We start from the raw sequence: 16,111 nt of genomic DNA, 5'->3' as shown, positions 1-16,111 counted from the left end.
TGGTGGGATTGGGTGAAATTACAGTTAAAAACTTTCTTTAAAAAATGGGGCTACAAAAAAGCTGCCAGATATCGTAATAGATTTAATGACTTAAGTAGACGGATTGATTGGTTGCGTGGGTGTGTTAGGAAAGGAATGGATATGTCTGATCAGCTTGAGGTTGCTAAGAATGAGTTAAAATGTCTTCTGGATGAAAAAGGTAAAGAGATTATTTACCGTACCAAGTTAGAGCATTTGGAAAAGAATGAAAAGTGCACCAGGTACTTTTTTAAAAAAATGAATGGAAGGAAGTTGGATTTGAGTGAAGTGGTAGGTGAAGATGGATCTAGTGTGGTTGGGAAGAATGTGTTGAATGAGGTGAATGGCTTCTATAGTAAGTTGTACGATGAGAAATGGATTGATCCTGGACTTGTGTCGCATGTATTGAGTGGTATGGAGAAGAGACTTGGTTCGGATGAATGTGATGCTTTGTGTGAGGATGTTATTTTGGATGAGGTGAGGAATGTTGTTATGAGTGCTAAAAAGAATAAGACGCCTGGGAAGGATGGGTTGCCTGTGGAGCTGTATGTGAAAGCTTGGGAGTTTTTGGGTAAGGACTTGACTGAGGTTTGTAGGTATATGTGGATGAATGGTGTTTTGTGTGACAGTATGAAAGAGGGTATAGTGGTTCTTGTGTTTAAGAAGGGTGAGAAAAAGCGTTTGGAGAACTGGAGACCCATATCATTGCTTAACGCTGATTATAAGGTCTACAGTAAATTGTTAGCAAATCGTATGCGTGAGGTGATTGGTAGGGTTGTGGAGGATGACCAAGTGTGTGCCGTGCCTGGTCGGAGTATAAGTGATAATTTGTTATTGTTAAGGGATATGCTTGGGGATTGTAAGACTAGAAAGCAGAAGTGTATGGTGTTAGCAATTGATTTCGAAAAGGCTTTTGATAGAGTTTCGCATGTGTTTCTGTTTAAAGTATTGGAGAGGATGGGTTTCCCTAGGGTTTTTCTGAATGGAGTTAAGTCTTTATATGATTATGTGTCAAGTGAGTTTTTAGTGAATGGATGGTTGTCTGACAAAGTGATGATTAGGTCTGGTGTAAGACAGGGGTGCCCTATGTCCCCTGTCTTGTTTGTATGTGTGATTGAGCCTTTGCTGTGTTTAGTGAGACGTGAGAAAATGATGAGAGGATTGTTAGTGCCTGGGAGTGGTGGTAAGCATGTGAAGGTGTTAGGTTACATGGATGATGTTGTGATGGTGAGTGAAAGTATGGCTTCAATGAGTAGGGTGAGGTTGCTTTTGGATTTTTTCTGTGGTGCATCAGGTTTTAGAGTTAACTGGACTAAGTGTAGTTTCAAATGCTTTGGAGATGACAGTATTCGTATGGAAGGTGTTAAGTATGAGGAGAGTGCAATTAAGGTTTTAGGGGTATTTTTCAATGATGATCTGAAAGGAAATGAGAGTTGGGACGAGTGTGGTATGCGTGTTGAGCGAAAATTGAATTTTTGGAGAATGAGAGATCTTTCTTTGCGGGGCAAAGTTCTAGTTATCAAAGCAGTGATCTTACCCATTCTGCTTTTTGTGGCCATAATTTTTCCATCCCCTTTTAGGAAAGTGAAGAGAGTTGAGAAAATGATTTTTTCCTTTTTCTGGTGCAGCAAGATGGAGAAGCTGAAGAGGGAAAGCCTTTATAAGGCCTGCCAGCATGGTGGTTTGGGATTTCCTAATGTTGAGGTTTTTTTAGGGCTCCATTATATTAAGACGATTGTGGTATTGTTGGGTAAAGGTAATAAGGGTGCATGTATGGCAAGTTATTCTGCAGGATGGATGTTGTATGGGTTAGGTTGGAGAAAGAGGGATGCGAGAGTGCCTGTGTCTTTTAAGTGTCCGGTGTGGTATGAGGTGATTGAGAAGTTTGTCAAGAAGTATGATTTGCTGAGTGTGCCGGTGGATGAGTTTAGAATGACTAAGAGGGTGTATAGGAAATTGTGTGCAAATGAGGTCGAGTCTAATATTGTTGGTTTGAGAGGGAATGAGGTTGCGGATGCTTGGAGAAAGTTGGGTATGTATGGGATGTCCAACAAACAGAAGGATGTAGTGTGGATGGCGTTTCACAATATTCTTAAAGTGAGAGACGTTCAAAAGAAGAGAGGTTTGATTAGGTCGGATGTTTGTCCAAGAGATGGATGTAATGGTTGTGAGACGGTTATGCATCTGATGTGGAATTGTGATTTTGCGCAAGACGTGTGGAAATGTGTAGGGGGGTTGTGTAGGAGTTTGGCAGGAGTGACTTTTGTGGATTGGCGTGTGGTTATGTTTGGTATTGGTGCAAGTGGACGTGTAAAGGAGAGAGTTTTGTGGTTAATTATGGCTTGTGTGTTAGAAAGTTTGTGGGATGTGAGGAATCTTTGTGTATTTAAAAGGAAATCAATTACAGTAAATGAATGTATTAGGATTATTCTTTCTAGGCTATTTTTGATTTACAAGATGGATAGTAATAGCGGTGGTGGAACAGATGCCGAGGGAATATGGAAATTTAAAAAGTGGAGGCATATTGTAAAATTTCAGTGATCTTTTGGTTTATATTAATAAGATGTTCTTCTTTCTGTAATATTAGGTTACTTTATGCTTAATAAATATGGCCATGATGATGAGAAGTTTTTTTTGCAACAGTTTTGGTATATCCTACTGATTTGCTATGAAACTAACCTGAATGGTTTAAAAAAAAAAAAAAAAAAAAAAAAAAAAAAAATCTGTTCTTATCAGTTTAATATCTGATACGTCCCCTATCTGGGGACCATATATTAAATGGATTTTTAGAACAGGGAGATGGAAAAAGAGCTTGCTCTGTCCACTCCACGCATTGACCTGGTATTGCAGTATCTCCAGGACCGGTGCACCCCTTCTTTAATGCAGTTTCTAAAATCAGAAAGAATTGAATTCAATGTTTTTTGTTCATTTTGCTTGTTTGTCGGATTTTGGGATGGACTCTTTGGCTTTGCTTTTCTTCTTATTGGATTTTTCATGTTCAAAGTTGCAGAAGCCAGATTACAAGCTCATTTTGGTTCAACTTCAGCAACTGTGCATTGCATTGCCATGCAATGTGATGCAATGCTATCTTTCTAGCTCTCCCTTTTTACTTCCTTTTGGATAAACAGACATATTAGGCAAGCATTTTGGAGCTTTCACCTAAATAACTACAGGTGGTGAGATAAGCTGCACAATATAATTGACCTTTCAGTATATTGTTGCACACACACCATCTATTTAGCAAATGCCCTTGTTATCAACAGCAGCCTTTTAAACTCACCTGAGCTAACAGGTATGTGCGCTGGTTACTCTGCTGCGCTTAAAATTTCTTTTTTGGTTTGCTACAATGCCTTTTCTGAAACGTTGTCTCCTTCTGCTGGAACACTGACTTCTTTCATTTAATGCCTGCAGACTATAAAAGAGAACCCAACCCAAAAAGTTTGGTTGATTAGTCTGTGGCATTCTGTTAAACTGTTGCTTATGGCGGTCTCTGTGAGCTTCTCAGCGACATTCAGCCAGCCAGGTATCCTGCCTGCAGTAGATGGAATGTGGCAATGGAACGCTGGCTGCGCGTGTCATAATAGGCTCTGAGCCTTTATATACCTGTGCACAGCAGCAGCCACCTTCAGTCTGCTGCTGGACAGCCAGCAGCAGCAGCAGCAGGAGAGGTATGTAATCAGGAGCCCTCCTGCTAAGGGTAGACAGCTGCTCGTTCCACCCCACCCCCCGCCTTAATTGGTTCTCCTCCCTTCCAACGGTGTTGAGGCGGGTGGGAACAGCAGGGGGTGAAGGTGCTGTGTTTAAAGAGGTGGAGTTATGCAGATCTAAAACGCGTGGATTGCAGCAGCAGCAAGCCGAAAAGTGCAGGCATGTAAGGGATCTAGAGGTTGACAACATGTCTTCTTAACGGGAGTCCAGGAGCTCATCTCCACAAATGGACTTTTCAGGATCCTTGGGTGGCTCCGTAGTTTGAAACCAATTCTGGTTATCGCTTCTCGGCCTTTTGGCTAAGATCAAGTGTAGTATCTGTTCTTATCAGTTTAATATCTGATACGTCCCCTATCTGGGGACCATATATTAAATGGATTTTTAGAACAGGGAGATGGAAAAAGAGCTTGCTCTGTCCACTCCACGCATTGACCTGGTATTGCAGTATCTCCAGGACCGGTGCACCCCTTCTTTAATGCAGTTTCTAAAATCAGAAAGAATTGAATTCAATGTTTTTTGTTCATTTTGCTTGTTTGTCGGATTTTGGGATGGACTCTTTGGCTTTGCTTTTCTTCTCCTCATTGGATTTTTCATGTTCAAAGTTGCAGAAGCCAGATTACAAGCTCATTTTGGTTCAACTTCAGCAACTGTGCATTGCATTGCCATGTAATGTGATGCAATGCTATCTTTCTAGCTCTCCCTTTTTACTTCCTTTTGGATAAACAGACATATTAGGCAAGCATTTTGGAGCTTTCACCTAAATAACTACAGGTGGTGAGATAAGCTGCACAATATAATTGACCTTTCAGTATATTGTTGCACACACACCATCTATTTAGCAAATGCCCTTGTTATCAACAGCAGCCTTTTAAACTCACCTGAGCTAACAGGTATGTGCGCTGGTTACTCTGCTGCGCTTAAAATTTCTTTTTTGGTTTGCTACAATGCCTTTTCTGAAACGTTGTCTCCTTCTGCTGGAACACTGACTTCTTTCATTTAATGCCTGCAGACTATAAAAGAGAACCCAACCCAAAAAGTTTGGTTGATTAGTCTGTGGCATTCTGTTAAACTGTTGCTTATGGCGGTCTCTGTGAGCTTCTCAGCGACATTCAGCCAGCCAGGTATCCTGCCTGCAGTAGATGGAATGTGGCAATGGAACGCTGGCTGCGCGTGTCATAATAGGCTCTGAGCCTTTATATACCTGTGCACAGCAGCAGCCACCTTCAGTCTGCTGCTGGACAGCCAGCAGCAGCAGCAGCAGGAGATGTATGTAATCAGGAGCCCTCCTGCTAAGGGTAGACAGCTGCTCGTTCCACCCCACCCCCGCCTTAATTGGTTCTCCTCCCTTCCAACGGTGTTGAGGCGGGTGGGAACAGCAGGGGGTGAAGGTGCTGTGTTTAAAGAGGTGGAGTTATGCAGATCTAAAACGCGTGGATTGCAGCAGCAGCAAGCCGAAAAGTGCAGGCATGTAAGGGATCTAGAGGTTGACAACATGTCTTCTTAACGGGAGTCCAGGAGCTCATCTCCACAAATGGACTTTTCAGGATCCTTGGGTGGCTCCGTAGTTTGAAACCAATTCTGGTTATCGCTTCTCGGCCTTTTGGCTAAGATCAAGTGTAGTATCTGTTCTTATCAGTTTAATATCTGATACGTCCCCTATCTGGGGACCATATATTAAATGGATTTTTAGAACAGGGAGATGGAAAAAGAGCTTGCTCTGTCCACTCCACGCATTGACCTGGTATTGCAGTATCTCCAGGACCGGTGCACCCCTTCTTTAATGCAGTTTCTAAAATCAGAAAGAATTGAATTCAATGTTTTTTGTTCATTTTGCTTGTTTGTCGGATTTTGGGATGGACTCTTTGGCTTTGCTTTTCTTCTCCTCATTGGATTTTTCATGTTCAAAGTTGCAGAAGCCAGATTACAAGCTCATTTTGGTTCAACTTCAGCAACTGTGCATTGCATTGCCATGTAATGTGATGCAATGCTATCTTTCTAGCTCTCCCTTTTTACTTCCTTTTGGATAAACAGACATATTAGGCAAGCATTTTGGAGCTTTCACCTAAATAACTACAGGTGGTGAGATAAGCTGCACAATATAATTGACCTTTCAGTATATTGTTGCACACACACCATCTATTTAGCAAATGCCCTTGTTATCAACAGCAGCCTTTTAAACTCACCTGAGCTAACAGGTATGTGCGCTGGTTACTCTGCTGCGCTTAAAATTTCTTTTTTGGTTTGCTACAATGCCTTTTCTGAAACGTTGTCTCCTTCTGCTGGAACACTGACTTCTTTCATTTAATGCCTGCAGACTATAAAAGAGAACCCAACCCAAAAAGTTTGGTTGATTAGTCTGTGGCATTCTGTTAAACTGTTGCTTATGGCGGTCTCTGTGAGCTTCTCAGCGACATTCAGCCAGCCAGGTATCCTGCCTGCAGTAGATGGAATGTGGCAATGGAACGCTGGCTGCGCGTGTCATAATAGGCTCTGAGCCTTTATATACCTGTGCACAGCAGCAGCCACCTTCAGTCTGCTGCTGGACAGCCAGCAGCAGCAGCAGCAGGAGAGGTATGTAATCAGGAGCCCTCCTGCTAAGGGTAGACAGCTGCTCGTTCCACCCCACCCCCCGCCTTAATTGGTTCTCCTCCCTTCCAACGGTGTTGAGGCGGGTGGGAACAGCAGGGGGTGAAGGTGCTGTATTTAAAGAGGTGGAGTTATGCAGATCTAAAACGCGTGGATTGCAGCAGCAGCAAGCCGAAAAGTGCAGGCATGTAAGGGATCTAGAGGTTGACAACATGTCTTCTTAACGGGAGTCCAGGAGCTCATCTCCACAAATGGACTTTTCAGGATCCTTGGGTGGCTCCGTAGTTTGAAACCAATTCTGGTTATCGCTTCTCGGCCTTTTGGCAAGATCAGTGGTGGTTTTCTGCTGCTGGTGTTGTTTGGAGGGCAGTTGTGACTGGGGTTCCCCCTTGTGGGGCCCTAGTGTGCGATTGAGCGGCGATTGTGTTTATCTGCTGTAAAAATGGTGGAGAAAACACGTGGATTAGAGGACTCGGTCCGTCTGAAGGTGGCTGCAGGTCATGAAGGAGAAATCGGTTTGGACCAAGTTTGCGTTGATGTCTTGAAGAACATTAATGGCTTGAAAGTAACGGATGTATTGGCACTGCAGGATTTTCAGAAACAAGGAATTTATGATATCACTTTTGTTTCTTTGAGTATTTGCCAGAGAGTCTACATGGAGTTGGTACGAATGAAGGAAGAAAAGGAATTGAAATGCCTAGAGTTTATTGCACTGGAACCTCTGTTCCAGCAGACATATAAGTATGTGGTTGTGCACATGTATAACCCTAAAGTTCCGGATGAGACTGTTTCCAATTTTTTAGCTCGGTATTGTAGTGAGGTTAAATTTTTGGGAAGAATGAAGAACAAATACAATTATCTAAATGGCAAGAGGAGATATGTTGTAAAACTGAGACCGGATGATAGAGCTATAGGGGGTGCCAAGAGCATTCCTGCACAGTTTTCTATCGGAGGAGAAAGGGGATTTTGTTTTTATAATGGACAGATGGAATATTGTAGGAAGTGTCATGAGTTTGGACATGTTCAGAAGGATTGTCCAGTGCAAGGTGATGTTTGTAGAGGTTGTGGGAAATCTGGGCATGTTGCAAGTGGTTGCCCAATGAATAAGGTGTGTGATTTGTGTGGACATGCAGATCACCTTGCAAGGAAATGTAGATTGTGGGCTCAGATTCCTAGGTCACAGGTGGACGCTGAAGAGAGGCAGAAGAAGACTCGGCAGGAAAGTGGGGAGGAGGGCGAAGGCTCAGACTCAGAGGGGGAAAGCCAAAAACAAGATGGTGGTAGGGGAAGAGACCATGCGGTGCCCAAGATGGAGGAAAAGGGGCGGAGCCAGAAGAAAGTTGGTTTGAGGGAGGGGCTGGAAGTAATAAACAAAGTAGCTGATGTGCATGGCCCGGGTGATGGGATGGATTTGTCTAATATGGCGGAGTCAGTGAATCCTGTTTTGGGAAGAGATGGGGGTGAGGAAATGGAGGTTTTGGAGGAGGAGGATTCTGATTCGGATGGAACTATAACCCCTCAGCAGCGTGATAGGGTTAACAGTGATTGGAGTGAAAATGAGGAGGAAGATGATGGCAAGGAGGAGAGTTATGCCTCCGTGATTAAAAGAAGTAAGGTGGAGGGGTGTTGGTCTGGGGGGCAGGAAGATCCAGTCTCCCTAAGACCAGGTTATTCTAACAGGGACTCGAGTTCTGAGTCGCCTGATATACGTAGAAAAGTGGGTGGCAGGAGTGGGTTTTCTCCTGGTTCATGATGGATCGGGTATGGTGGAGATTTTTTCCTGTTGTTATGATGGCGTTGTGTGTTGCTTCTCTGAATGTACGAGGGATTGGTTCTGCTTGTAGGAGAGCAGGGATACTGGAGTACATTGAGAGTGTGAATGCAGATATTGTCTGTCTGCAGGAATGTGTAATTAAATCTGCCCCGCATGAGAGTGAGTGGAATAAGGGGCAATCTTTTTGGTCCCCATGCTCAGAAAACAGGAATGAAGGGGTGGGCATTTTACTGTGTAATTCCAGTCTAAAGGTTTTAGAGTTTAAAGTAATCATACCTGGGAGATGTTTGTTTTTATTAGTGGATTTTTTAGGTCAGCGGGTACGGGTTTTTAATGTTTATGCCCCTGCTGATAAACAAGCAAGAGTTGGGTTTTTGGAGTCTCTAAAGTTGTTTTTACCAGGCAGAGACTTCACTATAGTGGCTGGAGATTTTAATTGTGTCAGATCCGCAAAAGATCGTAAGAGCTCTACGGAAGGTAGGACTGATGTTACGTCTAATATTTTAAATCAGATTGTGCAGGATTTACGCTACACGGATGCTGGTCTGATGGTTGGGCCAAGTGATAAGTTCACATACATATCAGATAGTGGACGTAGTGTTTCCCGAATTGACTATGTTTTTATGTCTGAAGGGATTAAGGTGGCCAAGTGCAACCACGTGATGACGACTTTTTCTGACCACAAGATGATAGTGGTAGATCTGTGTATAGCTGAGTCCCTGGCTTTTGGAAAGGGACTCTGGAAGCTGAACGTAAGCCTGCTGGAAGAGGAGAGTGTTAAGGTTGGTTTTAATAAAGTGTTTTTGTCTTGTGTGTCTGAACAGCACCTTTTTAAAGATTTGCTAGAGTGGTGGGACTGGGCTAAGGAGAAATTTGCATGTTATTTTAAAGGGGTGTGTTTTAGGAGAGCGAAAGCCAAAAGGGATCATGATGCTGCTGTTATTTCAAAATTGGAAGTACTCCATAAGTTTAAGAGAGCGGGGATGGAGGTGGATAAAGAGATTGCAGATTTGAAGGACGAACTGAAGAAGATACTTATTGAAAAAGGGAAGACTATTATGTTTAAGGCAAAAATAAAGCACATGGAGGAAAATGAGCAATGTTCGAGATACTTTTTTAAAAAATGTTTTAAACCTAAAGGGGTTTTTAAGTCTGTTTTTTCTCCTGCAGGGGAGGTATCTGGGGATGAGATGATTGGCAGTATTCTTTCCTTTTATGAAACACTCTTCTCTAACGATAGTAGAGCCAGTGATGCGGAAATTAATGATTATTGCAAAGTATTAACTAATAATATTCCTGAGGAGAAAATTGGGTTTTTAAGTGAGGAGGTTGGGAAAGATGAAATTAGACGGGCAGTGGATGGCTTGGCGAAAGGCAAGACGCCAGGCTGTGATGGTCTTCCTGCTGAATTTTATGTTAGATTTTGGGATATTATAGGTGTGGAGTTTTCCCGGGTGGTGCAATATGGTTTTACTCATGGGATTTTATCGGTTTCTATGCGTAGGGGGATTGTTACGCTGATTCATAAGAAAGGGGACATGAGGGATATTAAAAATTGGAGGCCCATAACATTGTTAAACAGTGATTACAAAATTATTTCTAAAATTGTGGCTGGTAGACTGGCAGATGTGATAGGTGATATGGTGGGGGAGTATCAGGCATGTGCAGTGCCTGGTAGGAAAATTTCAGATAATTTGCTGCTTCTAAGAGACTTAATTTATCAGGCTAATTTGAATAAGAATGCTCTTTTGTTACAGTCGGTGGACCTGGAGAAAGCCTTTGATAAAATATCACATAGATTTTTGTTCTCTGCTTTAAGTCACCTTGGTGTTCCGGATAAATTATTGATGGTCATTAAGAGTTTTTATTGTGGGGTCAGTAGCCAGATTTTAGTTAATGGGCATGTGAGTTCCAGTTTTAATATTTTATCGGGAGTTAGGCAGGGTTGTCCCCTGTCACCAATTCTTTTTATCTGTGTGGTGGAGGCCCTTTTAAAAAGTGTGCAAGTTGACAAGTGTGTGGCTGGTGTTTTTATTCCTGGGGGATCCGGGGGTCCAGTCAAGTCTTTAAGTTATATGGATGATATTGTTTTTACTTGTGGTTCACAGGCGGATCTCAATAGAGTGAATTTGCACGTAAGGATTTTTTGTTGTGTGGCTGGTATGGCGGTGAATTGGGGAAAGTGCCAGCTTTGTAACTTTGGGAGGCAGGTTGAGGTTAACGTGGCAGGAGTGGAGAGTAGGGAGGAAATTGAGGTTCTTGGTGTCATCTTTGAGAAGGAACTGAAAGGGAAAAGCAGCCTGAAGATTCTAGAAGACAAAATGGATCAGAAGTTGAACTTTTGGAAACTAAGGAACCTGTCGCTGAGAGGGAAAGTGCTGGTAATCAAGTCTGTGATTCTCCCGCTTCTGCTGTACACTGCTTTGATTTTCCCACCTGCTGTGCTTTGGACAAAGAGAGTGACAAGGAAACTGTTTGTGTTTTTTTGGGGATCCAAAATGGAGAAACTAAGAAGAGGAATGGTTATGTGTTCTGTGGAAAATGGGGGTTGTGATTTTCCTAACATTGACTTATTTTTAAGAATGCATTATTTTTTGAACATTTATAAATTATCCCAGTGCAATAACAGGACTGCGGACATGTGCAAATATTTAGCAGGACGGCTTTTCCAGAAATGGAGCTGGTGTGAGAAGGATTTAAGAAAACCAGTTTCGTTTGTGATACCGTTTTTTTATGTGGTGCTTAGGTCCTTCTATGATCAAAATGGGATAAGCTCCATGGTTAGACCGGACAAAAAACTGATTGTCTCAGGTATTAAGAAGAAGGAGATGTTATGTGATGTGCCGTTTTGTAATAATGCACAGTCTGGACAGGTGTGGAAGCTTTTTTTCATGCGTGGAATCAGCAACAGACAGAAGGATGTAACCTGGATGGCGTTGCATGGATGCTTGCCAACAAGGGCTTTTTTGAATGACCGGGGGATAAAGGTTCAAGAACTATGTCCTAGGGAAGGTTGCAATAAGGTGGAAACAATACAGCATATTTTTTGGGACTGTTTTTTTGCTAAAAAAGTTTTTACCTTGTTGTCACGTATGTTTGTTGCTTTAGTTGGTTTTCATTGTTTCGATTTTGAAAGGATTTTAATAGGTCAAGATTTTAAGTACTCGCAAAGGAAGCGGGCAAGCTGGATTATTTTTGTCATATATAAAGAGGTTTTATGGGACGTTCGGAATTTGGTGATTTTTAAAAAGATTGTTTTTTCCCCCATGGAATGCAGAAAGATTTTTCTTGCTAGACTGTTTTATGCCTATTTATTGGATAAAAAGAAGTATGGTGAGACAGCAGCAGAAGCACTCTGGAACTTTTCACATTGGACTTCTTACAGTAAGTAACAGTTAATTGCAGGGTTGTGTTTTTTGGGATTTTGTTTTTGTTTTTCCGAATGATGATTTGAGAACCCGTTATGTGAATATGCGCTATGATGCATAAATTAATGTGGGTCTTAATCTGAGGAAAAAAAAAAAAAAAAAATCTGTTCTTATCAGTTTAATATCTGATACGTCCCCTATCTGGGGACCATATATTAAATGGATTTTTAGAACAGGGAGATGGAAAAAGAGCTTGCTCTGTCCACTCCACGCATTGACCTGGTATTGCAGTATCTCCAGGACCGGTGCACCCCTTCTTTAATGCAGTTTCTAAAATCAGAAAGAATTGAATTCAATGTTTTTTGTTCATTTTGCTTGTTTGTCGGATTTTGGGATGGACTCTTTGGCTTTGCTTTTCTTCTCCTCATTGGATTTTTCATGTTCAAAGTTGCAGAAGCCAGATTACAAGCTCATTTTGGTTCAACTTCAGCAACTGTGCATTGCATTGCCATGTAATGTGATGCAATGCTATCTTTCTAGCTCTCCCTTTTTACTTCCTTTTGGATAAACAGACATATTAGGCAAGCATTTTGGAGCTTTCACCTAAATAACTACAGGTGGTGAGATAAGCTGCACAATATAATTGACCTTTCAGTATATTGTTGCACACACACCATCTATTTAGCAAATGCCCTTGTTATCAACAGCAGCCTTTTAAACTCACCTGAGCTAACAGGTATGTGCGCTGGTTACTCTGCTGCGCTTAAAATTTCTTTTTTGGTTTGCTACAATGCCTTTTCTGAAACGTTGTCTCCTTCTGCTGGAGCACTGACTTCTTTCATTTAATGCCTGCAGACTATAAAAGAGAACCCAACCCAAAAAGTTTGGTTGATTAGTCTGTGGCATTCTGTTAAACTGTTGCTTATGGCGGTCTCTGTGAGCTTCTCAGCGACATTCAGCCAGCCAGGTATCCTGCCTGCAGTAGATGGAATGTGGCAATGGAACGCTGGCTGCGCGTGTCATAATAGGCTCTGAGCCTTTATATACCTGTGCACAGCAGCAGCCACCTTCAGTCTGCTGCTGGACAGCCAGCAGCAGCAGCAGCAGGAGAGGTATGTAATCAGGAGCCCTCCTGCTAAGGGTAGACAGCTGCTCGTTCCACCCCACCCCCCGCCTTAATTGGTTCTCCTCCCTTCCAACGGTGTTGAGGCGGGTGGGAACAGCAGGGGGTGAAGGTGCTGTGTTTAAAGAGGTGGAGTTATGCAGATCTAAAACGCGTGGATTGCAGCAGCAGCAAGCCGAAAAGTGCAGGCATGTAAGGGATCTAGAGGTTGACAACATGTCTTCTTAACGGGAGTCCAGGAGCTCATCTCCACAAATGGACTTTTCAGGATCCTTGGGTGGCTCCGTAGTTTGAAACCAATTCTGGTTATCGCTTCTCGGCCTTTTGGCTAAGATCAAGTGTAGTATCTTTTGAAAAGGCAGTTTTGTCCTTAGGCTGCCCTAGTAAATTGATGCATATTACACACTGGTTTGGTGCACTTGTTAGTACGCCAGGTGGCTCATAGAGTTATCTGATGGAAAACATGGCCCTCCAGGATCGAAGTCACTAGGCTGGGTAAGTGTGAGGGCTTTGGAGCAATGTGCCCCAGGAGTAGGCGCCCTGGTGGGAGTCCAAGCTTACTGGGACTGGGAACCCCAGAAAGACTTGGCTTCGTAGCACGCCGCACCTTTGCCAATCATACTTTCTGAGCAACCCCCCCTATTCCTGGCCACCGGGCTAGGAAGGGGAATTTTTATAAACCCGGTCGGAGGTCCGGTCAGCTTTGGGCTGAGAAACCAACACAGGCTCCAGCTCCACTAGGGTGGCAGCCTAGATGGAAGCTGGGAGCACGAAAACGGCTCTTCTCCGGTTTCGGCTAGGGAGAGCATCGGAGATCCCTGACCCTCGCTGTGGCCTTCTGGCTCGGAGGGATGGGGATGGTTTATTGGGGACCCTCTCCTCCGGGAAGGGCCACATGAATCCTCGCCTCGTGCGCTGTTTTGGTGTGACTTCGGTCACATTTTTCAGTGCCTTGGATGCAGCTTCAATCAAAAATCTGTTCTTATCAGTTTAATATCTGATACGTCCCCTATCTGGGGACCATATATTAAATGGATTTTTAGAACAGGGAGATGGAAAAAGAGCTTGCTCTGTCCACTCCACGCATTGACCTGGTATTGCAGTATCTCCAGGACCGGTGCACCCCTTCTTTAATGCAGTTTCTAAAATCAGAAAGAATTGAATTCAATGTTTTTTGTTCATTTTGCTTGTTTGTCGGATTTTGGGATGGACTCTTTGGCTTTGCTTTTCTTCTCCTCATTGGATTTTTCATGTTCAAAGTTGCAGAAGCCAGATTACAAGCTCATTTTGGTTCAACTTCAGCAACTGTGCATTGCATTGCCATGTAATGTGATGCAATGCTATCTTTCTAGCTCTCCCTTTTTACTTCCTTTTGGATAAACAGACATATTAGGCAAGCATTTTGGAGCTTTCACCTAAATAACTACAGGTGGTGAGATAAGCTGCACAATATAATTGACCTTTCAGTATATTGTTGCACACACACCATCTATTTAGCAAATGCCCTTGTTATCAACAGCAGCCTTTTAAACTCACCTGAGCTAACAGGTATGTGCGCTGGTTACTCTGCTGCGCTTAAAATTTCTTTTTTGGTTTGCTACAATGCCTTTTCTGAAACGTTGTCTCCTTCTGCTGGAACACTGACTTCTTTCATTTAATGCCTGCAGACTATAAAAGAGAACCCAACCCAAAAAGTTTGGTTGATTAGTCTGTGGCATTCTGTTAAACTGTTGCTTATGGCGGTCTCTGTGAGCTTCTCAGCGACATTCAGCCAGCCAGGTATCCTGCCTGCAGTAGATGGAATGTGGCAATGGAACGCTGGCTGCGCGTGTCATAATAGGCTCTGAGCCTTTATATACCTGTGCACAGCAGCAGCCACCTTCAGTCTGCTGCTGGACAGCCAGCAGCAGCAGCAGCAGGAGAGGTATGTAATCAGGAGCCCTCCTGCTAAGGGTAGACAGCTGCTCGTTCCACCCCACCCCCCGCCTTAATTGGTTCTCCTCCCTTCCAACGGTGTTGAGGCGGGTGGGAACAGCAGGGGGTGAAGGTGCTGTGTTTAAAGAGGTGGAGTTATGCAGATCTAAAATGCGTGGATTGCAGCAGCAGCAAGCCGAAAAGTGCAGGCATGTAAGGGATCTAGAGGTTGACAACATGTCTTCTTAACGGGAGTCCAGGAGCTCATCTCCACAAATGGACTTTTCAGGATCCTTGGGTGGCTCCGTAGTTTGAAACCAATTCTGGTTATCGCTTCTCGGCCTTTTGGCTAAGATCAAGTGTAGTATCTGTTCTTATCAGTTTAATATCTGATACGTCCCCTATCTGGGGACCATATATTAAATGGATTTTTAGAACAGGGAGATGGAAAAAGAGCTTGCTCTGTCCACTCCACGCATTGACCTGGTATTGCAGTATCTCCAGGACCGGTGCACCCCTTCTTTAATGCAGTTTCTAAAATCAGAAAGAATTGAATTCAATGTTTTTTGTTCATTTTGCTTGTTTGTCGGATTTTGGGATGGACTCTTTGGCTTTGCTTTTCTTCTCCTCATTGGATTTTTCATGTTCAAAGTTGCAGAAGCCAGATTACAAGCTCATTTTGGTTCAACTTCAGCAACTGTGCATTGCATTGCCATGTAATGTGATGCAATGCTATCTTTCTAGCTCTCCCTTTTTACTTCCTTTTGGATAAACAGACATATTAGGCAAGCATTTTGGAGCTTTCACCTAAATAACTACAGGTGGTGAGATAAGCTGCACAATATAATTGACCTTTCAGTATATTGTTGCACACACACCATCTATTTAGCAAATGCCCTTGTTATCAACAGCAGCCTTTTAAACTCACCTGAGCTAACAGGTATGTGCGCTGGTTACTCTGCTGCGCTTAAAATTTCTTTTTTGGTTTGCTACAATGCCTTTTCTGAAACGTTGTCTCCTTCTGCTGGAACACTGACTTCTTTCATTTAATGCCTGCAGACTATAAAAGAGAACCCAACCCAAAAAGTTTGGTTGATTAGTCTGTGGCATTCTGTTAAACTGTTGCTTATGGCGGTCTCTGTGAGCTTCTCAGCGACATTCAGCCAGCCAGGTATCCTGCCTGCAGTAGATGGAATGTGGCAATGGAACGCTGGCTGCGCGTGTCATAATAGGCTCTGAGCCTTTATATACCTGTGCACAGCAGCAGCCACCTTCAGTCTGCTGCTGGACAGCCAGCAGCAGCAGCAGCAGGAGAGGTATGTAATCAGGAGCCCTCCTGCTAAGGCTAGACAGCTGCTCGTTCCACCCCACCCCCCGCCTTAATTGGTTCTCCTCCCTTCCAACGGTGTTGAGGCGGGTGGGAACAGCAGGGGGTGAAGGTGCTGTGTTTAAAGAGGTGGAGTTATGCAGATCTAAAACGCGTGGATTGCAGCAGCAGCAAGCCGAAAAGTGCAGGCATGTAAGGGATCTAGAGGTTGACAACATGTCTTCTTAACGGGAGTCCAGGAGCTCATCTCCACAAATGGACTTTTCAGGATCCTTGGGTGGCTCCGTAGTTTG

The 16,111-nt window shown here is 43.3% G+C and overlaps 5 non-coding genes and 2 pseudogenes across 5 annotated transcripts; all 7 read left to right on the top strand.

The window, feature by feature from the left end:
* Window positions 1-2,701: 2,701 nt before the first annotated feature.
* LOC141224492 (U2 spliceosomal RNA) lies at window positions 2,702-2,893 on the top strand. Its single transcript, XR_012291899.1, has one exon. It is a non-coding gene; the product is annotated as a U2 spliceosomal RNA (small nuclear RNA).
* A 1,112-nt stretch (window positions 2,894-4,005) lies between these two features.
* Window positions 4,006-4,196, top strand: LOC141224732 (U2 spliceosomal RNA). The gene has a single exon (XR_012292066.1). It is a non-coding gene; the product is annotated as a U2 spliceosomal RNA (small nuclear RNA).
* Window positions 4,197-5,310: 1,114 nt separating this feature from the next.
* On the top strand, window positions 5,311-5,501 carry LOC141224731 (U2 spliceosomal RNA). Its single transcript, XR_012292065.1, has one exon. It is a non-coding gene; the product is annotated as a U2 spliceosomal RNA (small nuclear RNA).
* Window positions 5,502-11,571: 6,070 nt separating this feature from the next.
* On the top strand, window positions 11,572-11,770 carry LOC141224496 (U2 spliceosomal RNA). Its single transcript, XR_012291903.1, has one exon. It is a non-coding gene; the product is annotated as a U2 spliceosomal RNA (small nuclear RNA).
* A 1,115-nt stretch (window positions 11,771-12,885) lies between these two features.
* On the top strand, window positions 12,886-13,001 carry LOC141224551 (U2 spliceosomal RNA; annotated as a pseudogene).
* A 523-nt stretch (window positions 13,002-13,524) lies between these two features.
* LOC141224398 (U2 spliceosomal RNA) lies at window positions 13,525-13,705 on the top strand (annotated as a pseudogene).
* A 1,115-nt stretch (window positions 13,706-14,820) lies between these two features.
* Window positions 14,821-15,011, top strand: LOC141224729 (U2 spliceosomal RNA). Its single transcript, XR_012292063.1, has one exon. It is a non-coding gene; the product is annotated as a U2 spliceosomal RNA (small nuclear RNA).
* The last annotated feature ends 1,100 nt before the right edge of the window (window positions 15,012-16,111 follow it).

The sequence above is a fragment of the Phyllobates terribilis genome, unplaced genomic scaffold, assembly GCF_046119375.1.
Source record: "Phyllobates terribilis strain yellow unplaced genomic scaffold, ASM4611937v1 Scaffold_393__1_contigs__length_1774422, whole genome shotgun sequence".
In the NCBI taxonomy this organism is placed as follows: domain Eukaryota; kingdom Metazoa; phylum Chordata; class Amphibia; order Anura; family Dendrobatidae; genus Phyllobates; species Phyllobates terribilis.
Note: the sequence above shows the minus strand (reverse complement) of the source record. Positions and strands in the feature narration are given on the sequence as shown.